Source organism: Meriones unguiculatus, chromosome 3 (assembly GCF_030254825.1).
Source record: "Meriones unguiculatus strain TT.TT164.6M chromosome 3, Bangor_MerUng_6.1, whole genome shotgun sequence".
NCBI lineage: Eukaryota > Metazoa > Chordata > Mammalia > Rodentia > Muridae > Meriones > Meriones unguiculatus.
Window position 1 is genome coordinate 68,287,268 of NC_083351.1, and position 20,554 is coordinate 68,307,821.

The 20,554-nt window shown below is 40.7% G+C and overlaps 1 protein-coding gene across 3 annotated transcripts in view; it reads right to left on the reverse strand.

Annotated features, from left to right (window-relative positions):
- The window catches only part of Mgam (maltase-glucoamylase), a 132,705-nt gene extending 123,013 nt beyond the window's left edge, over positions 1-9,692 (reverse strand). The window contains exons 1-2 of one of the 3 annotated variants that reach the window (XM_060380124.1): positions 9,670-9,692; positions 9,510-9,582 (exon numbers count right to left, since the gene is read on the reverse strand). The gene's annotated coding sequence lies outside the window, so the exon portion shown is untranslated. Of the gene's footprint in view, positions 1-5,491; positions 5,557-9,509 lie in introns of those variants that run through there. The other 2 variants (XM_060380128.1, XM_060380125.1) reach the window with 2 other exon arrangements.
- Between the last annotated feature and the right edge of the window lie 10,862 nt (positions 9,693-20,554).

Genomic DNA, 20,554 nt, shown 5'->3' on the forward strand with positions numbered 1-20,554 from the left:
GCATCTGAACCAAGTGAACAAGGCTGAGAAAACTGGAAGTTAAATTGAATGGGAACTCTGAAACTTCTGATCAGCAAAGTTCTCGAAGTTCTGAGACTATCTGAGGACTTGGGTCAGGAACAAAACCAGAAATGGTTTAGCCACTATATCCTAAAGTGGGGGAAAAACTTCACCTAAAAATTGTGAGCTGAGGAAAGAATAGCAGAGACTTTTAGAGGTTTCATAAAAATTATAAAGCCAACATAGATTCCAAACCAAAAACTGGCTGAATGTCAGACTGCAGATACAGGAAGCAAAGCTAACCAGCTTCCATGGTCTCTCTTAGTGCCAGGAAAGGGAAACAATTCAAATTAAGAACTGGAGCAGTAGAGAAGTTTCTCCCTCAGTGTTTTGAATGCTTTCTGACTCTGAGACTAAAGACAGAGCCTAAAGGTGAGGAGAAGAGGAAGAAAAGAAAGAAACAGGGAAGTGTGAGAAATGGAGGATGGATTCTAACTTCCGACCAGACATAAGCAGAAGCAGGAATAACTGGAGTTGTTCTAAGGAAAAATAAAGGTATGAGCATATGAAATATCAAGAGGCTGGGGACACTATGGCAGTGTAGGATGAACATTCAAGTATAAGAAAGCCAGGGGTGAAAAGGAAATTCCCAGTCCAGGTAAATTTCCACCCACACATTTCCCAAATGATACTCCTAGACTACTCTCACCTGTGGGTCCCTCCTGAAGCCCTGAGAAGCAGAGTAACAAGAACAGCTACCGATTGCTTCAGAGTCCTGAAAGCCCATCTGTGGCCTCTATAACGTTTGGGGTGATGCTATACCTATTGTCATGGGGGAAGCATTAAAACTGTGATGCCCACATACAATACTGCAAAAAGGCCAATCTGAGTTGACTTTAACCTGCTTTGACAGGTAGCACAAACAAAGCAGGAGCCTGCCGCCTCCGTCTTATTCCTCTAACCGCTTCCCCTAATCCTTTCATGCTGGTAAGTTCTGGAACACTTGGCTTCACCCCAGTCTGGTACTGTAAATTCTGTAATATGCCACCCACCCCACCAACCTACAAACATTCACTTACAGAAAATGATATTTTTGTCTCCAAAGAAAATAACACACACCAGAGGCCCTCAGTTCTAGTCAACTTTGACTCTCAGAAAACAGGATGAGAGCCCGCACACTGTGGAGAAAGACCATCCAGCTCTGGGATTTCCCTACCCTACCCTAACCCAAAGCCTACCTACCCCTACAGGGTGAAGGCTTGAGGCAGAGACATTGCCTCTGCTTAGAAGACTGGCTTTGAAGAAGTCCGTTCCTTCTACCAACTTCTATCTCTCTGTCTCCAGGTTCTTTTTAATGTGGGTTTCAGTTTTTGTTTTTGTGTCTTTTGAAGCTAAGCAAGAAATGACCTTTAGATTCTGATAACAGCAACTCAGGATGAATAGCCAGAAGGCTTGTGTGATCATTTGTAAAATCTCATGGTGCAGGCCTCTCCTCCATACACTGTCCACTGGCTTTCTCAACTTATCTGCGCACTGATTATTCTGATTTTAGCATCTCTGTGTGTGTGTGTGTGTGTGTGCTTGTGTGTGTGTTATTTAAAGAGAACCATACATCTAGAGAAATAGTAGGTGAGTATATCCCTGCTGTGATGAAAAGATAGACGCTGTCATTGATTTAAAAGAACAGACTCTTTCATTACACTAAGGAGGCAACTTGAGGGCCTGCCTGCCAATTGTGAGGACTGGGTTCTGTCACCAGAACCTCAATTTTAAACCTTTTTTTTTTTAGAATTAAAAAATAAAAAGGACTTGGAAAGTATACTTTTCCTGAGCACTGGGGAACGTCTAGGGACGAAGCTGTCAGATGAGCTGTCATACAAACTTTTATAGGAGTTGAAATATGAGTGTCACAGTGTGACTATGGGTGCCTTGGGCATTCTTGAAGTTAAACTATGTGCCCAGTAGAGACTCTTACAACTGTAAGGCTTCTGCTGGTGCTCAGGATACACCCTGGCACAGCAGGAAAGACACATTTAACCACAGTACCACCCATGTACCCAAAACTCAGCCCATTACATTAAAGGTCCTGGACTAACCAGATGGTCATTGCTTCCCATCCTAGGAAGAAAACTAGATATATTATGCCCAGGGAAAGACTTCTTGGTTCTGTGATGAGAGAAACTCTTATTCCTCTCTGTAAATGGGGGTGGAGTGTATAAAATCGAGAAAAATGGGAAGAGACCAATTTAAAATGTAAAGTCAAGTGTTTTCAAAAGAAAAAAAAATGCTTTTAAGAACTGCTGCTTGGAAATCTGTCATCATTCATTGAACACTATTTTTGTTAAGCCAGCATACAATTGAAACTTTAATTCTAATGCATGAAATGAAGCTTTCATGCTAATGACAATCATAGTTGACAATGATCAGGCAAATGTGCTATGAGTTCTTTATAATTCTCATATGTGGCCCTCATAACAGCCCTGAGAAGTACAGCTCCAAGGTGAATAAATTAAGCTTCAGCAAATCCCATTAGCTGCCACATGGGAACCAGGACCCAAGTTCTGCCCTTTGGGCTACTTAACCAAGCTTTCCACCTCCACTCTGTTCTCTATGCTGCTGTGCCCACAGCACAGAGGGTACAACAGCTTACGCTTTGTGGGAGATCGGGTTTTCTCATGTATCCTCTGGCTCATCAGCCAGGGCTGGACTGCAGATCGCAGCTTCCTAAGCACTTCTTACAAGCATGGTTTTCTGTGGTTCTCATAAGCACTGTCCAGTAGGAATTATGCTCTCCATTTCACAATGAATTAACCTGGACTATATAAAGTGGTAGTCAAAAGCCCAGCCTTGTAACAGAGCTGGTGTCAACAGACAACCTGAAGTCAAAGCCATTGCCTTAAAGACTGATATTATTTATACCAAGATCTGTTATGTGCAACAAAGGCAGAAAATCATGTGTACCTATGAAGAATAAGTGTTTCTACATTAAGAGGTAAGATAAGAGCAACGTTTATATGTAAAGACAACAACAGGCTTACAAAGAGAAACAATTTCCTGTTATTTCTGTCTCCATAGCAACTTTGGGATTTTTTTATAAGCACCTGTAAATATCAGTTCACTCTGAATTTAGGGACCATAGCATATTCTGTATGACTGAAGAGAGAAGGCTACCAATGTGCATAGTTGCTCTAATTTATTCATCATAGTTATCAACACTGTAGTTTTAAATGATGGAAGAGAAGCGTACTTGAAATTTATTCGTTTGTTTGCCACATTTATTACATTCCCACTGTGTGCAGGCATTCTTCCAGGAGCCAGTTATGCTCAGTGAACAAAACATAAAAGTCCCTGCCATGGTGGGGTTTATGTCCTTGTGAATAGACAAGAGAGACAAGAAACCAAATAAACAGCACAGTAGGCTACACTGCATAAGGCCCTTGGGAAAGCACAGCAGGAGAAAGGGCACAGATGCTCAGAGAGCTCTGCAATGTCGTAAAAAGGTTGGCCAGGGGAAATCCAACAGAAAGGATAAGAATTATAATTGCGCGTAATCGTGTAGATCCAACAGAAATTTTCCATTTTGAATATATAATTGCAAAGCCTCATTTTATGGACATTGTTATAGCTCTTTGGGAGAAGTAAATGGTAAGTGATGTGGCAGTCAAATTATTAAAATGGGCCTGTCAGTTCACTTGAAAAATCCGCATAACTCTCTTCTCTGAAGGAAAGCCAACGTCTGATCCAAGCTGTTCTTTTAAAAATCACTTGCTAACGAGGAAGAATTCTAGTGCAAAGTTTTATAAAGAAGCAGGATGAGTCGATAAGGAAGCAACAATCATGCTTATTTCACAAAAGTGTTCAGCAATATTTCGCACATTGCTCCATGATCTCCTGGCTAATTCGAGAATAGAAAGGGGGAAATTAGCTCGTTAAAACTCCATTGTGAGCGAATAGCTCTTTAAATCAAGAGTATCGGTGGGAGTGAAATGGTTACGGACTTTCTTGAGCGCAGCACACTGGAGGGAGTGTCCTTCCACTTCCTTCAGGCTTCTTTCCCGGAGCAGCAGACCAAGAACCACTCCCTGTAGCACCTGAGTTGCTGACTTCCCCACAAGTGCTCTCTGTCCTACACTGTGACGGCAGAACAGCATGGAGCTCCCCCGAGCTCACCAGAACCACTGTTTACACAGGTGTAGGGAACACACTGGCAGCCTTTCCAGTGAGACCAGGGAGGTGAGGAGGCAGCACTGACAGGCCTAGAAAACATTCATCTTCTGGAGTAGAAAGACATCTCAGGGCAGTGTTTGTTGCTCTTACGTTTACTGTTTTGTTTTACTCCCCCCACCCCCCATTTTTCAAGACAGGGTTTCTCTGCCTTATCTGTCATGAAACTCAACTCTGTAGACCAGGCTGGCCTCGAACTCAGTCAGAGCTCCGCCTGTCTCTGCCTCCTGATACAAAACCAATACATCCAGTAGAGAGCAGACTGTGGGGCATGAACAAAAGCGTGGCTCCTAATGTACTCAAAGGGTCAGCTGCTCAGTCCAGGGCAGTGGCCTCAGGAGAGACAAGAAGCACATGGAGCCAGGTTACATTTTAAGTGAATCTCTCACATATCAGTAGCATGCTCACAGCCACAGGGTGACTTCCGCCCTAGAGGAGAGCATGGACAGGGCTGAGAGTCTCCATGCAGTGGAGATGATACTTCTGTGGTCAATCAGAAAAGAGATACCCGCTCCCTACATAGGCTCTAACAACTGAGTAACTATTAACTCTTACCAGGAAGAAGCCAATAACAATTCCTTTGCCTTTGCCTTTTCCCCTGGGCATTTCCATTGTGCGTCAGATATAATTACCAATCAAATATGCCCTCCAATTCCACATGAAATCTCTCCTAACACCTACCTCACCTATTCATCCCAGTCTCATTACACATGCAGTCATATCTCCTTGGTTTCTTCCCTAAAACAGGCCTGTACATGATCAACAAAAACACCAAACCTGTAAGGATAGTGGTAGAGCCTCCCTTGTCCTGACTCATGAATTCTCTAATCACCATTCCTTACCCACATAGCCTTTCAGAATGAGCGTCCCGCAAAGCTGCACTCTCACTCCCAAAGCATACTGCCCTTCCTCTTCTCTAAGTCCTTCCCAGAACGTGAACTTCTGTCTGCTTTCTCACGCCACATACTATTCTTCACACTTCAACACCACCACACACATCTACACAGATTTATCTATAATCAGGCCTAAAGATCACACATAGATCCGGAGGAACGCACACATAAACATACATGATATACAGACCTAGCCAGAGAAAAGATAAATGAGCTAAATTTTAAGTGTGTGCTTGCATAATTTGGGGGTTGGTTGTTTTTGTCTATAGAAACCGCTTTGGCCAAAGGAGGTGGGCACAAATTCATGCCAAGCTGTACGCACACACTTGCACACAAGTCTGAAGCCACAAGGAATATGCAGTTCATAGACAAACCTCATTGTCTGCTGCAGCTGCTCGTAGTGGCTCTGAAGAACAGCCTAGCAGTAAAGGCTGAAGAGAACAATCCACGGAAAGCAATCAAAGGGCTCGTGACTGCTTTCTGGCCAATCAGGAAAATGTTAATGACCTTTGAATGCAAATCACAGCCCAGCTTTCATTTGCAAGATCAGAACTGTTAGTTAGTTAATTAGTAATCAATCTTCCTCTAAGGAAATGTCTCTCAACTTGTGGGTCACATCCTCTTTGAGGCTCAAACAACCCTTTCACAGGAGTCAGCTAAGACCATCAGAAAACATTGCCTTTGTTAATTTCTAACAGAGATAGAGCATTTCTTTTCCATACAAATTTTGGCTGCAAAACACAGTAGTGTTAAATCATGACTTGTGACTTTGGTCCAAGAGATTATATTACTTTATATGGTCAAGATAACATTGAAAGGTTGTTAATACTTATTGGAAGTCTAATAATAATCTAATCTAATCTAATAATAATCATTATGCTTACTGTTATATCATTAGTCAAAATATCCAAGTTCACTGAGTTCTCTGGTTTATATCTAGGAACTCCAGCTACAGAACTTTCCTTTATCACTGAGTATGTTTCCTCTTGTTAGGGCAGAGTCCTAACAAGGACTGCCTCATGTGTAACTCATAAACCTGGGTTACCAGTCCTCAAGGAAACAAGAACAAAAATCAAAGATGTGTAGGGAGACTTTTATGATAATACGTGTGAGTAATTTGATGTCGATTGACCTTAATGATTTTTAAATGTGTGGATTTTATTTTTAACCCTATTTTTAAAATTTCATTCTTTAGTAATTTGTTTTTAATTTTATAAAGATCTCACTTGGTGACATATTGTAAATTTAAAATATCAATTCTGCTCTTTGACTAAGCATAATTTTTAACGCCCTATTTAATCTCTCCTTTCTCAGACCTCCTGCTTGTAGGGACCACTAAGGAGTCAGGAAATAATTGAGACAAAAGGCATGATTATGAGCTGTGCCTACAACCTGAACAAACAAACATCACCACCTCTCATGCCGGTCATATCATAACAGCCCAGGACAATTGAAATAGAATCATTTTGTCTTTTTGATAAATTCAGCTTATTATCTTTAGTTTTCTCATTTCGTCAGTGATCATAAAAATCTTGTCAGGCATCAGCCTTTGGAAGCCACCAGATATTTTGGACATCATAGAACTAAAGCATCAACAGCTAATGAGCTTTGTATTCCAAAGTCTTCAGGAAATAGCATGTAAACTTCATAAACACAAAGACCCACAGGATGATCCCTTTGACCACTGGCCACTCTCCTCTCTGCTGAGTGTGCCCTACACAATGGTCTCTCTGACCATCACCCTCTCTCACACTGTGTTTTCCTCCACAGTGGTCCCTTGGGCCATGACCACTCTCATCCTTCAAGAGTATTCTACTTTACTGTGAAATATACACTGTACTCTGGATGTTCCATGTGAATTCATTCCACATGGAACACAATTACTGGGGTGTGGAATGAAGGCCAGAATACTATCCCAGGAGCACTATACAAATATAGATCCTTTTTATGATAGATGAGGAAGCCAAGACTCAGGAAGGAGGTAGGGTTTGTGCTGCTAATGAGTAAAAAAAGATCTAAATCTGAGTTCAAAGCCCAGGTCTGCTTGCTAAAGCAGGAGCTCAGATAAGTAAGTCTGTTTCCTTAACGTAAATGAAGATCAAAGTGGTACCTAGTCAACAAGATATGAAATAATCCAATGCAGGTAGAATACGGTGTTTCATATATACCCAAAGTGTCAGATACTATGAGGCTGATGCTCTGCCAAGACGTGGGCTTCTTCAACCTGTGTAACCTTCTCCTTAAAGCACAACTTAGGATTCTAAACACAGCAAAAGAGAGAGAAAGAGAGAGAGAGAACTGTTTCACACAAGGCCTACACTAAACATTGCCATGTGTGACTTTACCTAATGATAGTAATACTAAGATATAGAAAATTTAGCTCCAAGTCCTTGATTTTAAAAGGACAACTCAGGCAAGTCTGAGGTACAAGCATTAGGATGACAGTTTACTGCTCAGTGACATAGCATTGATTTGACCATAGAGATGTCATGAAAACATGGCTCACCAGGAGCTATGAAGATCTTTAAATGTAAGGAATATGTAAGAGCATAGACAGTTTCTCCACTCTTTCAGCCACCATCCCTGAGTGGTTCTCAGAGTTCCGTGTCTACGTCAAGCATTAGCCCCTCAGCTATTCTCCATTTCCCACCATAGAAAATATAGGGATAGCTCACTTCTCTACACGATGAGATTCCTTGCACAGCTTTTGTATACTGTAATCGAGACGCCATTAGAATTCAACACTGATAGCCAGGAGGTGGTGGCACACACCTTTAATCCCAGCATTCTGAAGGCAGAAGCAGGCAAATTTCTATAAGTTTGAGGATAGCCTGGTCTACAGAGTGAATTCCAGGATAGCCAAGGCTACACAGAAAACTCTGTCTCAAAACAAAACAAAACAATCAACACTGATAAAGGGCTTTTTATAGCCTATATTATTCTAAATGACTCAAATACATTCTTCATTTCTCGCTCATACTGTCTCTGAAGTGGATACTATTTTACCTCAAGATGAGAAACTTGAGACACCAACAAAAACCTGCTCAAGCATGTAAAATTTAAAAAAAAAACTTTTTCATATTTAATTCAAAACATGACTTCTCCCATGCTTCCCTGTAGTCCAAATGTATCCCAATGAAGAACCCTGGACAGTGCACAGGACATGTCAATTGACATAATGTTAAGGCTATGAGGAAAAAATGAGAGGACTCATTGACCATTTTGTGTAATAACTTGCCATGGCAAACATCCCACTGACGGTCTTATTGTTTTTCTCATATCTCCTGCCTCCTCGAAGATTTCCAGGTGTGCATTTATAAGTGAATAGCAGAGTCCTGGTTACCCATCAAGGCTCTGTTAACTGAGTACCTTCCAACTCCCCATCAAATGCCTAAAAGGATTTAATCCGACCATAGACTCTAGAGAGAGAAAGGAGACCCAGTCTCCTCCTTGTAGTCTCTCGTGGGCTCTCCCTTTCTAGATAAAATCCTTTCATATACACTCTTCTCAGCCATGGGCTGAGGGTGACTTACACACATCTGGAAGCACTCCTTCAGTCTGAAACCATTAAATGCAACATTTAAATAGAAGCAAATCATTCTTCTTGAAGAGTAACTCAGTATTACATCACTAAATGACTGTCTAGATGTCTCCAGCTTGATTAAAGTATCAGAAAAAGCATGGGATTTGAAGATTAATGAGCCTGTGCTGGATATCAGATTTTCTACTCACTCTGCATATCTTAAGCAGTCACTGAGATTTCCTGAAACTCAATTGTCTTACCTTTAAATTATGGATTATAATATAAACACAATGTTATTTTACCTGAGATAATAAGTACCTAATCTCCAATTTCAATTTCCCAACCCCTCTAAAATAACATCACTAGGTAGTGTTAGAAGCTGAGGTTCTGTTAAGAACTGTTTTTCTTGCATCTTCTTGTAACATATACTGGTAATCCCAGTGCTCAGGAAGAAGAGGCAAGAGATCACAAGTCTGTGGGCACCTAGGTCATAAAGTGAGAGATGTTTCAGAAAAGCCAATGGCTGGGGACCTATCTTGGTGGGAGAGTATTTGAATATCTTGTGCGTGGCCTGGATTCCAGTCTCCTGTATCTCAAACAGTACTGTTTCTCCAACTTGTTAGCCCCCAATAAACTGAGCTACAAGAAAGGGATCTTTCCTATCACTGAAAACTGGAATAGATGGACATATGTGTGGAGAACAGTAGATCACACACTAACCTGATTCTGCAGGGTACTGGAAGAAAACCAAACCCAGACACCATGCCACACACACTCACACACACACACACACACACACACACGCTGAAGCCCATTCCATCTTCTCTCTGCCTGTTGAAATGATTTCCCCACACACTTTACACAGTTACCTCTTTATTGAGCCTGAGTCCTTTACCGTCCTCTGTTCCACATGGAAGCCGGGCCAGTCACATCACATGCCACCTGGATGGGGAGAAAGGGAGTTAAAGTGAGAATCAGTCTTCTCTGAACAGAAATGTTTAGAGGAAGGTGAGAATATAAACAACACACAGGATGGGTTGCAGAATTTCCTCCCGTTGTGAAATGCCCACTGTTCCTCCATTTTTATACTATCATTGTCATTCCCCACCCCTGGGCACAGATAAGAGCACGTGCACACAGGAATCAAGGAGAAAGTCATTACAATAATGTGCTGCTTGATACTCACGTGTTCGTAATAAAATTGCATCCACATGATACCGTGCAGCTTTCTGGACATTAAATCCTGCATCATCTTTTAGATGACAACAGTTTTATGGGACATTTTAATCCCCACCAATAAATGAGGAGAGTAGAAAAATTAACTGCTAAAGGTCACTTGGTGCCGCAGCTGAGCCTCCACTCCTTGATTTTAATCTAGTAGCCCAAGGTTCATAGACTATGCAGTCAGTCAGTCTAGAAAAGTGCCTCTCAGATTAAAAGCTGGCCCTCACCTTCAACAACATCCATTTGCCACCAGGTCTCTCGAACAGAATCTTTGAATCCTACCAGTTATCAAATTCTACCGTCAGCATTCAGAGATGGCTTCGTCCCTCCAACTCAGTTCTTACGTAAAAACTACGATCGTTTTCTCTGTGGCCTCTTTACCCTGCTGAGATGGTCCCAGAATGGCCCACTCCTGCAAGGGCAGTTCAACATAACACTGACCTTGTGGTCACAGCCTGAACAACCAGCACTGGAAAGATAATTCAAACTTGCTAATCGGATTCTCCATCCCAGAGTTGGATTTGAGACATGGAACACGAACTATCTTGCTGGACACTAGGTCTGTGGGATTGTGTTACATTACTGGGAAATAGAAAGTAAAGAGTTTAACTGAGTACTTGGTTGTTCCAAAGAAAATTGACTAAGTACTCAAAGAAAGCTCTCTACTGTGATGTGATGCAGCCAACCCAGAACCTAACCCCAGCCAGATTCAGTGCCTTACTGCTTATGCTTTGAGCCTCCAAAATTGTGGGTTCAATAGACCTATTTCTTAATAACATTAGCTTTCCTCGGGAATTTAATTTACCAAGTGAAAGCAGACTAGTACAAAAACCAAAAGGAGATTGGCAGAGAGAATAAACTGTTGTGAAGATAATTTCTGTGAAGGGTGAGATACAACATAATTAATTCCTTGTGATGCTTCTGTTTCATCATCAAAACACTGCTTCTACTGTGTTTTCATTTTCCTCACCACCCACCCATCACCCACTAGTGGGAATATGTGTTTTTCTTTTGCTGTTTCTGAATGTTTCTAAGCCACGGAACTAAAAGGTTCCAGGTAGCCCTCCTCTGACAGGCTTTAGTTATCTTCTTTTTAATCACTCCAGTTATTCTGGGGACCACACATCTCCTCCAGCTGCCTGTGTTTTGCTGAATTTTATAATCATCTATAATTTTGAGACCTCCAAATCTTCACAAAAAAAAAATCTATGAATTGTTTGGAATACACACACATAGTAAAAGGCATGTATCCTAAGAAGTATGTGGTGGCATAAGGGAATGTGCACAACACGTTCCAACTTTGACATAGTTTTAGACTAAAATGGCTGAAAAGAATGAGTAATCTCAATCAACTTTGACTCACAAAACATTAGGGTAGTAAATGTGACCATAGGTAAATTCCTATGATTTCCCCTACAATGTCCTTTGATAGCTGTATTTCCTTCCAGACTCATACCACATATGGACACTTAATCCAATGTAAAACGACACTGAGTGTCTAAAGTTCACAGAGAGGGACGGACTGACCACACACTGACAGCCATGTGTGGGCTCTTACATGTGTCCTCTTCTCTGTCTACGCCCACTTTCCCAAAGTGCTTCTCTCCCCCATGCTGCTCTCTGGGAGCCACCATCACCAAAAGGTTTTCTGCCCACCAATGCTGCTGAGGAAAATGAGCCTGTTTATGCTTCCAGTCACACGGTTCCATGTTGGTATCATTACTGGCTGCACAAGCACCTAATCCAAAGACGTACGACTGAAGTCTTTATTATCTGGGAACTACATCATCTTCACCCTGTCTGCACATAAGACCTTGAGATAACTGGAAGAAGGATTAATTAGTAACCAGGAAAAAGCACAGAGTAAAATAGAAAAGAGCTAGGTGAGAGAATCCTTAACCTCACAGCACACTACGGTCATTCAGCCACATCCCTTTGGCAATTATGTGTGATGATGTCATATGCTTTAAAATTGAGGAAATAAAGCATCTTTGATTTGTACTCATGTCCCTCCTGTTTTCTGATACACTGTGAGAGGCAAATTTAGGAATTAAATTTACATCCTCATTCCATTTCCTGGTTCCACATGCCATAATAGACAATTAGATTTAGGGCACTTCTCAAACACAAGTTACCTCTTCTTTCTTTCCTTCCACAAGTCTTTGAGTAACAGTTCTTCCCCTCTGCCTCTCCCACCCTCCCTCCTCCTTCTCTTGTTCTGTCTTTCCACTTTGAATGTTTCAGTTCCAAGGGATAAACTGCATATCATATTTTCCCGTATCACACAATGAAGAATCTGGGAGACAGCAGATGCTGGTCTGGATTCAGCTTCTCTAGGATCTAAGGGGACTAGGGTCTCAAGTTTGAATCTTGTCTTTCCTCTTGTGGGTAGACCCCAATCATAGCAGCCAAGTTTCCACACAAAAAGAAAGGTGTCAAGGTATTTCTAAGAAATATCACCTAATTATTCCTTGCATATAATCGCAATTATAGGGAAGAAAATAAATACACCTCTTATTTTTAGTTGGGAAGGTTCACATGTCCAACAAACAAAAGGGTTGTCAGTAATGAAGTAGAGAGGTAATATCGCATAGGTGCTTGGTACTATTTACCACACAGAATAGTAATCCCATGTGTGGAGTCTGCCTGGGCTTCCCATGTGCTCCAAACCCTAATTGCTGCAGAGTTCTGCCTCAGCACTCTTTGGTAACTACTTTTTGTTGGGCAAGAACAAAACGCACCGCATTCCCCCTTACTGTTATGCTCCTCACATAAGAGGAGTAATCCACAGAGGAGTAATCCACAGAGGAGTAATCCACAGAGCTTTTTAGGACCCTGGGAACTATAAAATATTCAAAAGCAATCAAGATTCCTCAACCTCTACCTTAATCTGTAATATCTATCTCTCCATCTATCTCCGACTCTCACTGCACAGCTTTGGCTGCCTAAAACTCACTATGTAGACCAAGCTGTTCTTCACTATACAGAGATCTGCCTGCACCTGCCTTCTGAGACCTGGGATTAAAGGTGAGAAGCACTACACCCAGCCAAAGTGAATTTGTAATTATTATTTTTATTTCTGTATATAAAGGTGTGCCTGTATGAGTAAATGCCACATGTGTGTAAGAACCCACAGAGGCCAGACAAGGGCTTTGGATCCCATGGAGCTGGAGCGACAGGTGGCTGTGAGCCACTGGACATAAATGCTGGGAAGCAAACTCAGGTCCTTCGGAAGGACAAGTCATCATCTTAAATTATCTCGCCAGCTCCTTTGAATCTCATTTTTGTACAACAGTCAAGTGAATGGCAATTAATTCCTATTGCTAAGAAGACAACACAGATCCTGAAGAAAGGTCCAGTGTGCAAGCTGTGTTTCAGTTCCTGCAGACTGAGTGGTCATTGCTGAGCTGCTGGCTAAGCTCTTTTCCCCTTTGTATCTAGTGCTTTTTCAAATGTAAGTGTGCATCAGAATCTCCCAAATGCCTTGCTCAACACAGACGATGGGGCTCTAACCCATGGTCAAAGTCAAAGGGCATTTCTTAAGAATCAGTGATACAACTTAGTGGCAGGCTCTCTAGTCACCTCCCCCTAAGGGATGCAACCTTGCCAGGCCACAGAGGAAGACAGTGCATCCAGTTCTGATGAGACCAGATAGAAGGGGAGGAGGACCAGCCCTATCACTGGACTTGGGGAGGAGCATGGGAGAGAAGAGGGAGGGAGGGTAGGATTGGGAGGAGACAAGGAGGGGGCCACAGCCGGCATACAAAGTGAATAAATTGTAATAAATGACAATAATAATAATAAAAGAAAAAGGACCAATTACTAAAGCATTTATTTTAAAAAAAAGCACAAGAATGGAGATGAAGTAGAGCCAGTGAGAGGAGATAATTCTTAGTGAAAATCTTGTCTGACATACTGATATCATGAATCTCTTGACATGATGCCCTTGGGAGAGCACAATATCATTTCTGTAGGATTCTTGATAAAACTCAAAGAGTTTTCAAATTTCTATGATGAAAAAAAAAATGTATGACAAACCCAAACTGAAGGTTATTCAACAAAGTAACTAATGGTGTCTCTTGAAAAGTGCTCAGATAATACATAGCAAAGACAACAGAAGTGATGCCATGCACAGGAAACTACAGAAAAATAGAGAGTAATCTCAAAAACAAGATCCTGGACTGGATCCTGAAAGAGAAAACAAGACAAGTTCATAGCAGTGTAATTTGAAATGACTTTCATTCAATAGTTCTGAACCAATTATTTTCTGCTTCTTCTGTGTATTAACTTTAGGGGACATTGGAACATACGGAGAGTTCACTAACTTCCAAATTTTCCTGTAGGTCTAAAATTATTTCAGAAACACATTTTGCTCTGAAAGGAACAGGAGAGATGGAAGTAGCATGAGGCTGAGGAGAATTTCAAATTAACTGTAGAGATAAAAATGATTGGTAATATTTCTAGGATATTATCATATTATATGTGTATTATGCAAACTTCCTTTGTGGAAATTTTTAAATTATTTGAACATAACTCTATGGTGGAGGAAATCTGTCTTTGTTGTTTGCTGTTCTACTTTTAAGCACACAGAAATGGAGACATGAATGAGGTTGAATATGACCACACAAACAGCAGGTGGCAAAGCTGGTATGATGAAGCTGACCTGCAAATTTATTATATATTTTCTTTACAGGATGATCTACAGTTAAGCATGTTTAAAGGCTTATTTTGTGTGTTTGAATGTGTGTGTGTGTGTGTGTGTGTGTGTGTGTGTAGGAAGGTAGGTAGGTGGGTAATTATGTCTGAATGCCTGCATCTATGTATATGTACCATATACATGTCTAGTGCCTGTGGAGGAAAGAAGAGAGCATTAGATGTCCTGAAACTGGAGTTATGGGATATTGTGAGCTTCTGTAGTGATGCCTTGAACCAAAGGTAGGTCTTCCTCGAGTGCATCAAGTGCTTTTAACCACTTAGCTATTGTTCAAGTCTCCAGATAGATATATTTAACAGATTAAAACACAGATGCGATTAGGTAGAGAGCAAGAAAGCACAAGACAAAGACAGCATAGAAAGTAGAGTGCTAAATGCAACACATACGTAGAGTAAATGGAGTTGGCTTGTAGTGAGGACACGGCTTTCACGGAGCTAAGGAATGAATAGACAGGCAGTCAGTGTGTGAGCTGTAGTAGGTGGACATTGTGAGAGATGTCAGGTGGTCTTTGGTTTCTTTGTGAAGTAAGAGTCGATGATCCAGTTAGGTAATAGCAGAGTTGGACACTGAAGGGAGAGGAGAGGCTGTAACTTGCCAGTGCGAAGGAAAGGAAAGAGAGCTGGTAAAGGATACAGAGAGGATAGCCAGGCTGTGTAGAGGGCGAGGTGGCAAGAACACACCCACCAGCATGTTTGCCATCTTTGCAGAGCTGTGGCTTTACAGTGTGTTCTGTGGCCCATCGTATGCACTGTTAATTTATAGTTTTGCTGAGTGCTTGCTAGCAAAGTAATTGATTAGGAACTAGAAAAATATCAATAACAAAGTAGTTGGATAAATAAACTCAAATCAAGTAGAAATGATGGATGGCAGGAGAGGACAGCAGTCAGTGTATTGTCTCGTTTTTTTATTGCTCATGCTTTTCATGTAATTACTAAAATACTTCTAGTAGTTATAACAATTCTATACATTTCTATGACAAAATATTTTCTAAATGAGATATTTGTTTTTATTGTTTAAAAATAATTCATGTTTAAAGATATGATGTGTTGATAAAGATATCACAAGTAAAAAAATAATCAATGATACTTTGGCAACCATAAGCTTTGTAGCATACAAATCAATATCACTAGAGATCGTATGAATGAAGCTATCCCTTTCAGTCAAAACAACCTACTGATCATAGCTTTCTTTATATTCAGGCAGAAGTTCACATGGCTAGAACAGAGAACAAATTCCATGTCCTCTAGAAATTTGCCTCCATTTCAGTGGCTATGGTTTTACTTTGTCCAAATTCATTGCTCAGTCCTCAGCGAAATTGGCTGTTCTTCTAAATGGCCACACAACCGGTTAGAAAAAAACGTTCAGCCTCAATCTTCTCACAAGAAAGAGTCCTTGAATCCCAGAAATGAATGCACTGAAATTCAAACAAAGCCTCCGTACTACATCCATAAGAAAGAAACATTAGTCATATCATCACTTTGATTTTAAATTAAATAGCCCAATAAAGGAACAAAACTTTAATTTTGTGTCATGTAAAATTAGGAACAACAACAACAAAGAGTATCATGGAGGTTCTGCCCTTGAAGATGAACAACTGTCAACACAAACACTTCACTGTCTCTCTTCTTGTGTAACAGGACTACTGGCATAGCTACTTTTGAGGATTGTTGAGACCACATACCATGTAACAACATCTCACCATTAATCCCAGCATTCAGGAGACAGAGCCAAGCAGTCTCTATAAGTTTGAAGCCAGCCGGGTTTACATAGTGAGTTCCAGGCCAATCAGGAATACTTAGTGAAATTCTGTCTCAACAAACAAACAAACAAACAAAAATCATTTTTCCACTTCAGTTCCTAACAAAAGTCTGAATTCAGCTATGGTAGAACTACAACAGTAGAATCAACAGAGGGATGAGAACACAGAAGATGCAAGACATCTAGAAGAGGCAATAAGAGAAGACCTCATCATAGAGCCATCTGGAGGAAACCTGTGGAATTTTCTTTTCAGTGTCTTCATTTACAATACCTGTGCTAACTTGGTATGGAGACAGATACGTCATTTCAGCAAGTCTAATAAAGTTCTCCCATTCTTTAGACATAATAATGGTCTCTTGAAGAGTTATGAACCTGCCCAAGTTCAGTTTTTCCAACTCTCCTGAGAATGGAGTTGAATTCTCTCTCTCCTTCCTCCACCACCCTGAGGTTATTTCTCAATAGCTCATTGCCATCCCCTCAGACTCACATTCCATACCGAACCTCGATAAAAATATATATTCAAAACAGACTGAGAACAAAGAACCCCTCCAGGCATCCTCATCTTCAAGGCAGGAACACCTATCTCGCTCCGTGCTCATATTCATACATTTGAAGAAAGAATACCAACGCTGAAATTCTAGCTTCTCACCTTTGAATTTGGTGACTTTGGCCTAGACCTTTCATCATTTGAACTTTCTGAAGCCTCTACTCTCTCTTTAGCAAATTAGAAGTAGAACTACACTCTTCGCAAGAAAATTTGAGATTGAAGCAAGTTGAATGTGCCATAATACAAAAAAACAGATTCTAAATTTTCAGTTACATAAAATATAAGAACAAATTGTTGCTGGATTAAATTAAATGCATTGGCAAGCATGCAGGACTAGAAAGTGGGAAATTTTAGAAGTCACACTGGTCTGGCGCCACCAGGTGGGATTCATCAAGTAATGCTAGAGGGACCTTTATATATATATATATATATATATATATATATATATATATATATATATATTTTACTATTAATTACACTTTATTCATTTTGTATTCCCCCATAAGCCCCTCCCTCCTCCCCTGCAGATCCCACCCTCCCTCCCCCTTCCTCGTACATGCCCCTCCCCAAGTCCACTGATAGGGGAGGTCCTCCTCTCCTTCCTCTGATCTTAGTCTATCAGATCACATCAGGAATGGCTGCATTGTCATCTTCTGTGGCCTGGTAAGGCTGCTCCCCCCTCAGGGGGAGATGATCAAAGAGCAGGCCAATCAGATTATGTCAGAGGCAGTCCCTCTTCCCTTTACTATGTAACCCACTTGGACACTGAACTATCATGTGCTACATCTGTGCAGGGATTCTAGGTTATCTCCATGAATAGTCCTTGGTTGGAGTATGAATGAGTCTCTAGGAAGTTCCCTGTGTTCAAATTTTCTGGTTTTGTGGCTCTCCTTGTGTGGTTCCCATCCTCTCCAGCTCTTATTATTTCCCACTTCTTACATAAGATTCCATGCACTCTGCCCAACAGTTGGCCATAAGTCTCAGCATCTGCTTTGATTGTCTGCAGGGCAGAGGCTTTCAGAGGCCCTCTGTGGCAGGTTTCTAGGTTGTTTCCTGTTTTCTTCATCTTCTGATGTCCAGCCTCTTTGCCTTTCAGGATGAGGATTGAGCATTTTAGTCAGGGTCCTCTCTCTTGCCTAGTTTCTTTAGATGTACAGCTTTTAGTAGGTGTAAACTATGTTATGCCTATATGAGTGAGTATATACTGTGTGTGTCTTTCTACTTCTGGGACAGCTCACTCAGGATGATTCTTTCTAGGTCCCACCATTTACCTACAAATTTCATGATTTCCTTATTTTTCATTGCTGAGCAATACTCCATTGTGTAGATGTACCACAATTTCTGCTAGAGGGACCTTAAGCCTGGCTCCACAATAGGAAACTTCCTGGCAAGTGGCAGGATTAGGGACTTTTGTTTGTTTGTTTGTTTGTTTGTTTGTTTTGTTTTGTTGTTGAGAATTTTTCTTTCAAGGTAAAGAATTGTGTTGGTAATGGGAACTGCATTGAATCTGTAGCTTGCTTTGGTAAGATCGTCATTTTTACTATGTTAATCCTGCCAAGCCATGAGCATGGGAGATCTTTCCATCTCTGATATCTTCTCTGTTTCTTTCTTCAGATAGAGTTATACCAAGGTACTTTATGTCCTTTGTGGCTATTGTAAGGGTGTTGTTTCCCTAATTTCTTTCTCAGCCCATTTGTCTTTTGTATTCAAGAGGGTTACTGATTTTTTTTTAAATTAATTTTGTATCCAGCCACTTGACTGAAGGTGTTTATCAGTTGTAGGAGTTCCTTGAAATAGAATTTTTAGGGTCACTCAGGTATACTTTAGTTTAGTTCATCCTGAGTGAGGTATCCCAGAAGCAGAAAGACACACACGGTATATTCACTTATAAGTGGATATTAGACATATAATATAGGATTATCATACTAAAATCTGTACACCTAAAATAGCTAAAATAATCCTCTACAATAAAAGATCTTCTGGAGATATCTCCATCCTTGATCTCAAGCTGTACTATAGAGCAACAGTAATAAAAAACTGAATGGTACTGGCGTAGAAAATGGATGGTGGATCAATGGAATCAAACAGAAGACCCAGAAATAAACCCACGCACTTATAACACCTGATTTTTTACAAAGATGCCAAAACCATACAATGGAAAAAAGATAGCATCTTCAACAAATGGTGCTGTTCTAACTACATGTAGAAAAATGCAAATAGATCCATATTTATCACCCTGAACTAAACTAAAGTCCAAGTGAGTCAAAGATCTCAATATAAAACTAGACACACTAAACCTATTACAAGAAAAAGTGGGGAAGAGGCTTGAACTCAATGACACAGGAGACAACTTCCTGAACAGAACATCAACAGCACAGGCTCTAAGATCAACAATCAATAAATGGGACTTCATGAAACTGAAAACTTCCGCAAAACAAAGGACTCTGTCTTCAGAACAAAAGGACAGCCTACCAATTGGGAAAGGATCTTCACCAACCTAATATCTGACAGAGGGTTAATATCCAGAATATACAAAGAACTCAAGAATTTCAACAGCAACAAATCAAGTAATACAATTAAAAAATGAAGTACAGAGCTAAACAGAGAATTCTCAATAGAGGAATATCGAATGGTAGAAAAACACTTAAAGAAAAGAAATGTTCAACATCCTTGGCTATCAAGGAAATGCAAATCAAAATGAGCCTGAGATTTCACTTTACACCCATCAGAATGGCTAAGATAAAAAACTCAAGTGAGAACACACGCTGGAGAGGATGTGGAGAAAGAAAAATCCTCCATTGCTGGTGGGAATGTAAACTTGTACAACCACTTTGGAAATCAATCTGGTGCTTTCTCAGACAATTAGGAATAGTGCTACCTCAAGATCCAGCTATATCATTCCTGGGCATATATCCAAAATATGCTCAAGTAAACAAGAACATTTGCTCAACCATGTTCATAACAGCTTTATTTGTAATAACCAGAAGCTGGAAACAACCCAGATGTCCCTCAGTTGATAAATGGATACATTTACACAACAGAATACTACTCAGCAACTAAAAACAAGGAAATCATGAAATTTGCAGGTAAATGGTGGAAACTAGAGATGATCATCCTGAGTGAGGTATCCCAGAAGCAGAAAGACACACACGGTATATATTCACTTATAAGTGGATATTAGACATATAATATAGGATTATCATACTAAAATCTGTACACCTAAAAAAGCTAAACAAGAAGGAGGACACTGGGTAAGATGTTCAATCTTCATTCAGAAAGGCAAAGTGGATGGACATGGGAAGAGAGATAAAACAGGGAACAGGACAGGAGTCTACCACAGAAGGCCTCTGAAAGACTCTAACCAGCAGGGTATCAAAGCAGAGGCTGAGACTCAGAGCCAAACTTTGGGCAGAGTGCAGAGAATCTTATGAAAGAAGGGGGAGATAGTAAAACCTGGAAGGGTCTGGAGCTCCACAAGGAGAGCAACAGAACCAAAAAATCTGGGCACCGGGATCTTTTCTGAGACTGATAATCCAAACAAGGACAATGCATGGAGATAACCTAGAACCCCTGCACAGATGTAGCCCATGGCAGCTCAGTGTCCAAGAGGGTTTCCTAGTAAGGGGAACAGGGTTTGTCTCTGACATGAACTCACAGGCTAGCTCTTTGAT